Source organism: Mastomys coucha, unplaced genomic scaffold, assembly GCF_008632895.1.
Source record: "Mastomys coucha isolate ucsf_1 unplaced genomic scaffold, UCSF_Mcou_1 pScaffold20, whole genome shotgun sequence".
Taxonomy (NCBI): Eukaryota; Metazoa; Chordata; class Mammalia; order Rodentia; family Muridae; genus Mastomys; species Mastomys coucha.
In genome coordinates this window covers 102,632,190-102,641,748 of record NW_022196903.1, presented here as the reverse complement: position 1 = coordinate 102,641,748, position 9,559 = coordinate 102,632,190, and positions in this window count along the sequence as shown.

Sequence of the window (9,559 nt, the reverse complement as noted above, 5' to 3'; positions counted from 1 at the left end):
TATGAAGATCTCAAATAATTAAATGAAGGTTATATTGAAAATAATAATCTGATCTGTTCTGAAACCTATATCAGATTTTGCTATTTCTAGCTTTTGTCCACAAAATAAGCACACCAACTTTTTCACAGGTTCAGAACTTTATAAGGACTATGTGCTATATGCCAGGCAAGGTGAGAACTTTTTTTTTCTTGTTTTTTTGACACAGGGTTTCTCTGTATAGCCCTGGCTGTTCCAGAACACACTCTGTAGACCAGGGTGGCCTCAAAGTCAGAATTCTGCCTGCCTCTGCCTCCCAAGTGCTGGGATTAAAGGCATACACCACCACTGCCCTGCTGGTGGGAACTATTAAATGAAACTATGTGAGGGAGAAATTGCTACTTCTATTTTGCAGGTAAGAAACCAAAAGCAGAAAAAGTTATGATGTGAACAAGACCAGCATAGACAGGGTCCAAAACCAATCACACCAGGCCTGTACAACTGTAGAGCTTGTGATCTCAATGCTGTGTTCCTCTATATTTTTGCTCATTTTAGTCATATCAAGAATAATGAATATAAGCTCTACTCCTTTCAAAAATAATGTGTATGGCTGGGGAGTCAGTAAAGTGCTTGCCTATTAAGCAGAAGGACACATGCTCAGTCTCCTACACCATATTCAATAAAGAAAGAGATGGGAGAAATAGCTCAGTAATAGTTCTTGCTATTCAACTGTGAGAACCGGAGTCATGTAACTCAGAAATACCTTTAACTCCAACTCAAAGAAATCAAATCTTCTATTCTGGCACATGCAAAATAAAAAGTTAAAACTAAGCAAAGCAACAGAAAAAGAGATAGATGATGTCTGAGGAATAATGCCAGAGGCTGTACTGTGGCCTCTGGCCTTCACATTCACAAGCAAACATCAGGACATGTACCTGCATACATATGTGCATCTGCACACAGGCTAATATGCATGTGCGTGCCACACACTCACGCACACAGACACAACGGCTGAAGTGCACACTAACGTGCACCAAGCACAATGTTGTACAGCAGATCACCAGAACTTGGTGTAATTACATATTGCATCTTCTACCAGCTAAAGAACAAAGGCTTGTTTCTCCTTCACCCTAGCACTGGTGGCACAACTGTACCATCAGCTTCTATCTTTTAATGATAGCTTTCAATTTGATCCTGGAAAGTCATCTCTAAGTCCCTGACATCAGCACCCCTCAGACACCTTTACCATTTTATAATGTTTTTTTTTTTTTGAGCAAGGCGCCTTCTGATTCTCCAGCAGGCTCCCCAGGCTGCTCTTCCTTCTTTACAGAGTTTTGTTTTTTGGTTTTTTTTTTTAAAAAGCCATATTTCTACATTGAGAATCCCCAGGTGGGCCAATTACCAGCTCTTGTGGCCCTGGGACAATTATTTCACCTGTCTGAACTCTTGTTTCTGGGAGTATAAAGTTGGGACAGATTTAGGCAATTACACCCTCTCCAAAGTAAACTCCAAACATTTTATTGTGAAAATGCAGGCTTCGGGAAGTATTCCTGGAGAAACAGGCAGAATGCAGAACAGGAGCATTGATGAGAAGGGAATGTGGGATACTAAGGAGAACACACAGAAGGAAACAGTGAACTCAGAACAGTTTGGCAGGCAGTGAAGATCAAACATCAAAATCCTCCTAATCAAAGTTAGTGTTAGAATATTGATAAAGTGCTTACAAGCGAGGCTGGAGAAATGGCACTGTGGTTCAAAGTGCTCACTTCTCTCACAGAGAACTGGAGGTCAATTTCCAGTATCCATGATGAGTGGTTGCAAATGCCAGCAACTCCAGTTCTAGGGTATCCAACATTTCCTTCTGCCCTCTTTGGTACCAACACTCATGTAAATGCACACACACAAAGATATACAAGTATACCTAATTAAAAATAAAAAGCAAGCCAGGTATAGTAACCAATGCCTTTAATCTCAGAATTCAGGAAGCAGAGGCCTGTGAGTTTGAGGTCAGCCTGGTCTACATAGTGAGTTCTAAGACAGTCAGAGCTACATAATGATACTCTGTCTCAAAATAAACAAACATTAAACATTTTCATAGTGTTTATGAGAGTGTCTAGTTCACAGAAGGGATTATTTATGTTACATAAAAGGGATAAAATATGATGATGTTAGGTCTCCCCAAAATAATGAGGAAAAATGAAAGAAAATCACTTCTTTTAGTCTTTTATAAATGTGACTTTGTTAACATCTCAGGTGTACCTGGAAGGTGCAGCACCACTGACAGATGGAGGTCAGAGCTTAGGAATCCCAGAGAGAAGTTTTAATCTCTTACTGGGTAGCTTGCCTATAAGGAAGTGAAACAAGGCAAAAAGATGTAACTTTCAAGGACTCATTCTACCAAAGTTGAGGCTACACTTTCTTGGCAAGTCACAGACACCACAGTGGGAGTAGCTCAAGTTAACCAGGGAGCCATGCTTCCAACTGATTTTTCCTTTTCTTTTTCTTTTTCTTGTCATTTGTATGTGATGTGGTGTGGCGGTAGTGGGTTGTGTGTATGAGTGTCTATCAGTCTGTCTATCTATCTGTCGGTCTGTTTGCATAACAGAGCATTCTCCTCCATAACTTTCCATTTATTTATTGAAACTGCTTCTCACTTGACTTAGAGCAAGGTGATCTAGCCAGTGTGCTCTGGAAAAACCTTTGTCTCTGCCTCCCCAGAATTAGGATTACAAATGCCCACAGCTGCTCTGGCTTTTCTGTGGGTTCTGGTGATTTAAAATCCACCTCTCTCTTGCATAGGAAGGCTTTCATCCATTGATCCCTAACTGATCTTCTTCCACCCTCCCCACTCTCTTCTTTTATCTGCTGCTCACTTACAAATCAGTCTTCTGGCAGCTCCTCCCCAAAGTGTCAAATCTCTGAAGACATCCTTTACTCCTCAGACTGGCCAAGGTGCATAGAAAAGATGCTTGAAAGATGTAGGACTTTATTTATTTTATTTACAAATCTAGTGAAGGAAATGATTTTATCTTCCAGAAAACCTCCAACAGAAGAATTTTGAAAGGAAAATCTAATTTAAAGGTACATAACTGACTCCATCACCTAGGGCTTACTGAGCTCAGATCTTACTCAAACCTCACAAGTGACTGCCCACTGTCTCTCTGGTGTGATTTAAATGAGGATGTATCCCTTTTTCTCCTCCCAGCTGTCATGATTCCTTAACAAACAAGGCATTGAAAGAAAGCCTGGATGTGATTCGAAGTTCCCTGTGTTCCTCAAGTGAAGTTGAGCCTATCTGGTAGTCTCTGTCAATGCACAACACAACTCTTATTCCAGAACTAGATACTTTAGTCTGAGCCCAATATGAGTGACTAGAACCTAAAAACCTAGACTCAGGCTGTACTACCATGGGAGTGGTTAAATGAACTTTTATACTCACAGAACAAAAAGCAGTCGAAGCCCTTATCAAAACTCTCTACTGCAGGCTATATATGCTGTCTGACAGCATTCTAAGCTTTTCAGTTGGTCAAGGCAGAGGCTCTTAAGCTTAACTGTATGTAACAAGGCATATACAGCTCTATATGAAAGCCACGGGTACTAGGCAAAACACAGGGGTAGATTAAAAATGGATATTAAGGCCCTAGAGAAATTACTCACCAATTAAGAATCTTTCTTATTCTTCCACAGAACTCAGGTTTGTTGTCTGGCACTCAATATTAGGCAGTTTACAGCCCTGAGTAACTCCAGCTTTTTGGTATCCAATGCCCGTTTCTTATCTCTGCAGATATACAAGTACATATGCTCATACATGTACCCAGACACATATATACACACAAATAAAATAAACATATAAAGCACAGATATGAATGGAACTAGAGATGGACTAGAAGGATTTTGGCTCTTTTACCTGCAACAGACTCACCAAAATTAATCAGCTTGCTAAAATCTTTCCACATTGGCATGGCTTCTTCAGGAAGCCATACTTACCTTCCTGTGTATGACTTGAACCTAGGAAAAGTTTAACCAGTATTTTCCCCTTTGAATAACCCTTTATCTTTGTGCATGTTAGAATGATACAGCTTTGTATATATACACATATATATGTGTGTGTATGCATATACATATATATGTTTATACAAATGTGTGGGATTCAGAGAACCAAATAACCCTATTAAAAAGGGGTACAGAGCTAAACAAAGAATTCTCAACTGATGAATATCGAATGGCTGAGAAGCACCTAAAGAAATGTTCAACCTCCTTAGTTATCAGGGAAATGCAAATCAAAACAACTCTCAGATTCCACCTCACACCAGTCAGATTGGCTAGGATAAAAAAAAACTCAGGTGACAGTAGATGCTGGAGAGGCTGTGGAGATAGAGGAACACTACTCCATTGCTGGTGGGATTGCAAGCTGGTACAACCACTCTGGAAATCAGTATGGCGGTTCCTCCGGAAATTGGGCATAGTTCTACCAGAGGACCCAGCTATACCATTCCTGGGCATATACCCAGAAGATGCTCCAATATGTAATAAGGACACATGCTCCACAATGTTCATAGAAGCCTCATTTATAATAGCCAGAAACTGGAAACAACCCAGATGTCCCTCAATGGATACAGAAATTGTGGTACATCTATACAATGGAGTACTACTCAGCTATTAAAAACAATGAACTTATGAAATTCTTAGGGAAATGGATGGATCTGGAGAATATCATCCTGGGTGAGGTAACACAATCACAAAAGAACACACATGGTATGCACTCTCTGATAAGTGGTTATTAACCCAGAAGTTCGGAATACAGGAAGAACAACTCACAAACCATACGAAACTCAAGAAAAATGAATACCAAAATGTGGACATTTCATTCCTTCTTAAAAGGGGGAACAAAATACCCACAGAAGGAATTGTAGAGACTAACTATGGAGTACAGACTGAAGGAAGGACAAGCCAGCCTGATACAGCTATCTCCTGAGATGCGCTGACAGTACCTGACTAATACAGATGTATAGGCTCACAGCCATCCATTGAACTGAGTACAGGGTCTCCAATGAAGGAGTTAGAGAAAGGACCAATGGAGCTGAAGGGTTTGTAGCCCCCTAGGACGAACAACAATATGAACTAACTAGTACTCTCAGAGCTCCTAGGGACTCAACCACCAACCAAGGAGTATATATGGTAGGACTGATTGTCCTGGCAGCATGTGTATAGTAGAGGATGGCCAAGTCGGTCATCAATGGGAGGAGAGGCCATTGGCCCTGTGAAGGTTCTGTGCCTCAGTGTAGGGGAATGCCAGGGCCAATAAGTGGGAGAGGGTGGGATGGCAAGCATGGGGAGGGGGTAGCCAATGGCGGTTTGTTTTATTTTTGTTTGTTTGTTTGTTTGTTTATTTCTGGGAGGGGAAACTGGGAAAAGAAAAATCATATGACATGTAAATAAAGAAAATATCTAATAAAAAAAAGTCAGAAGAAAAAAAAACAAATGTGTGGGATTGCTAATTTATAATTAATTTTCAAACACATGGTGTTCACATTATTACAATAAAGATAATTAGAATCTGTTAGGTAATGAATACTACAGATATGCATATATAGCAAGATCTATTAAGGGTGCATGGAGATAACTCAAATGGGAGAAACAATGACAGAGTTAAACTAGGATGAGCTGTTAGTAAAATGACCTACACCCAAACGTTATGAAAGAGGAAATATTGCAAAATGAATCACTTAACTTATCAGAATTTCAGATTTTTCTTCAGCAAAGTAAAGATTTAACTAGTACTATAAGTACTAGTACTGTAAGTATAAGACATTCTGAATGCCTAGTAAATAAAAATGCTTGCCTGAGTTTGAGGCACATGCTCCTCCAATATCCTTTGTGTGTTAAGGGGTACATCAGATTTGATCTAGTACAGATGGGTCGAGAGAAATCTCAGGAAAGCCAGATTAGTTCAGAAATTTTCGGAGCCCCTGAGGGGAGCATAAAGGAATCATACAATCTAAAATAATATCAATGTCTTAGGTAGAGATAAAGATGAAATCAGCCGAGTCAAGACTCTCTCACCTGATTTTTAGTCTGAGTAAAAGCCATGAGGACTATAGCTAGTCTGGATTTCTCTTAGTAGCAAGTGAGATCCCCTATCCAGGCAAAATAAATCTTAGAGAAAGATACAGAATGATATTTGTGTGTGTGTGTTTGTGTGTGTGTGTGTGTGTGTGTGTGTGTGTGTGTGTGTGTGTAAGAATAGAAATTTCCCTGGGAATGTAGCTTTTTGTATTTCTGAGAGTGCATTATTGTTGACCTCTATTAATAGTTTCAGAAGACTGGGACATAGCTTTACATGTTCCCATAAAGCTTACTTCTCTCAGCCTACACTCCACTCATATCTGTCCCTCTAGGTCTCAATTCCGTGACTGGTTGATCGAAATGAACTTTGGCTCTTTCTCAGGAAGAGGAGCTCAAGTTTCCACTATAGAATAGCAGGAGCTTTACACTGTCTTTCCGGAGACTACCCCTCCCTCCTGTCTGATAATAGAACATCTCCCGTACTTAAGAATTACATTGTCATGATTCTGATATAGCCATCAAATGAAATAAATGGGATCAGAAAGGAATAATCAACCAAAAGAGCCATGTTCAAGGCCAAGGAAGACTTGAAAAAAAATGCTCAGGAATGCTTACCCTTGGCTGGATAATTAGATTTCTTTGGGATGGGACAAGAACCTAGAGTTTATTTAAACTACCACAAAATTCAGCCTGCTAATTTCAAATACTGATCTCATGATCCTCATCAGTCAGCAGAAATGTTTCAGAGATGCTGCAGAAATATTGTGAAAGATGCTTAAAGTGCAATTAAAGGCCCATGACTGAAGGCAGCCATTCACCTCACTCCTAACATGTAGATTTCTTCAGACAAAATGATGTCTACTTCAATTTGTGAGGGAGACAATCCCTATGATTTCCCCAAAGAGAGGAGCAGGTGTTAATCTTTGTGCAAATGCCACGATGGAGCTGGAGAATTCTTGTGAGTTCTTGGATTTATAGTTTCTCTCTGAATTCTGAAAACCTAAGAAAAGGAAAATTAGGTTAGCCAAACAGCAGGGAGAAGTGCTTCTCAAGAGACCCACTCCCACTTCCCCAGCAGCTCTCCTTCAGATAAATGTGATTAGCCATGTATACAACTCATCGCAGCAATTAAGCCCACACTGAATATATTATTACTGCAGGTGGAAGGCAAGAACACATTGTCTTAAACATTTCCATGCTGTCCTTACTATAGAAAGATAAGGAATTTGCCATAGACACGCTGCTTCTCATACCCACAGGACAAACAGTTCTTAGGGACATTGAATGCCAGTAAGTGTGGTATATGAAACATATGCACATTTAGTATGTTAAAAACACATATTGATAGCATAGGTAGATTTGAGGTGTTCTTTTGTGTTCCTATGAAGACACATATGTTTTAAATAATGGAGCAAAAAAAGCAAAATGATTCTTTATATTAGAAAAATAACAGAAAAAAAATGAAAAACAAAGAAGTAGAAAGTAAAAATAGTGTTTTCTAAAAAGGAGAAAGCACTAACCATTTCAAGCTTTTTTAAATCTTTAGATTTACAGATTTTTATTTTCTTTTTGCAGTATGTGGGTGCCTTGTGCCTAAGAGGCTTTGGATCCTCTGAAACTGGAGTTAAAGCTGGTTGTAAGCTGCCATGTGGGTTTTTGGAACTAAACCTCGGTCCTGTGTAAGACTAAGTGCTTTTAACCACTGACCCATCACTGTGGTCTCTATAACAAAGTTCCTTTCTCAAAAAAATTTTTTTTGTTCTTGAAAATTTAAGTTGTCACATTCTATATATTTCCATTGAGAATATTTTTATTAATCTTAAGATAAAATAAAAACGTGTCACTATAGCTGAAGCCTGTTTACTGTTTGGCCTAAATAACCCAAGCTGTCATCCTCTTACCAATATTAGAATCTAAGTTCTTACAAGGCTCAGAACACTGCAGGTACTATTTCAAAAGTATCTTTATTTACCACTTATAATTTACTAAATATGGTATGGAAAACCATGTTTCTTCATAATTATTATGTCCTTAGAATTATCATTGTTAGGTAAAATACATGATACTTAAATAAATTTAAATTTTAGATAAACAGTTAATACATTAGTGTAAATACTTAGTCTACTTTCTTTTTTTAAACAGATTTTCTTTAAATTTTTAATTTCAGGGGCTGTGCCTGGTTTACATTGATCTATTATGCATAGATCATCATTAGGAAATGTTTTTTATGAAGTTGCCTTTTAAATTAATATTCTGAGTTGGCATACAAAGTGCTTGTTTTCATTATGCCATTTTGATATAAATATATCATTATGCTATGTCCTAATTCAACTGCCCACCATTGCCCCCTCAAAACTGCATACCCTTACTGGTTTCCTCTTGTTCACCGAATGTCACCCTTTTGGTTATGTGTCACTAATATTCAATCACTCTTTATTTTTTCCACCTGATTAAAATTTTCTCTTCCTCCCCTCTCATGCTCCCCTTCCCTACCTGCATGCATATATATGCATGTGCAAATAAACACATACACACACACACACACACACACACACACACACAGAGTCAGAGAGAGAGAGACAGAGAGAGAGAGAGAGACAGAGAGAGAGAAAGAGAAGGAGAAAGAGAGAGAGGATAATTTCTCATCTATTATAGCTTCTTCTAGAAAGGAATCATGCAAAATTTGTCTTTCTGCATCTGACCATTTTCCTGAAACAAAATCATCTCCAGTTCCATCAATTCTTTCCAAATGACATGATTTCCCCTTTCTGTATGACTGCATATAATTCCATTGTGCATTCTCTTCGTTCATAACCTAGAGTCCCAGAATGGATGAAAAAAAGGAGAACAGAATCAGCACTGATGTCTCTTTGTTCCTGAAGATGCAGGGTGACTAGCTGCCTATACTCTTGTCACCACAGCATCCCTATTGTGAAAGACTGTGCACTCAAACTGTGCATCAACATAAGCCCTCCCTTACTCAAGTGGCTTAGGCTCTTTGTATTGTCACAGCTTCAGAACAAGCAACTAATACAATATGTGAGGCAATTTTCAGAGAAGACTGACATGCAGGGGAGCCATCAGTGGAGACTGGCATGCAGGGCAGCCATCAGTGGAGAGATAACCTCTGTGAAGGTGGACATCCCCACCCAAGAGGCTGAGGGTCCTGATGGAACAGAAGAAGAAAAGACCACTTGGGAAGCCTGCGCTGATATATTTTTGTTTGTTTGTTTCTCGAGACAGGGTTTCTCTGTGTAGCCCTGGCTGTCCTGGAACTCACTCTGTAGACCAGGCTGGCCTCGAACTCAGAAATCTGCCTTCCTCTGCCTCCCAAGTGCTGGGGTTAAAGGCATACGCCACCACTGCCCAGCTGATATTTTTAAACAGTAGAAAAACCGATTTTCTTACTCAACTTCCATTCTCAGCATTTCAGTTCTGAGCACATATATATTCTCAAGGTGGTTTCTTATGACAAACAGTTCTTCAGTTTTCCTGTTATGAACCCATCACTAAAAAA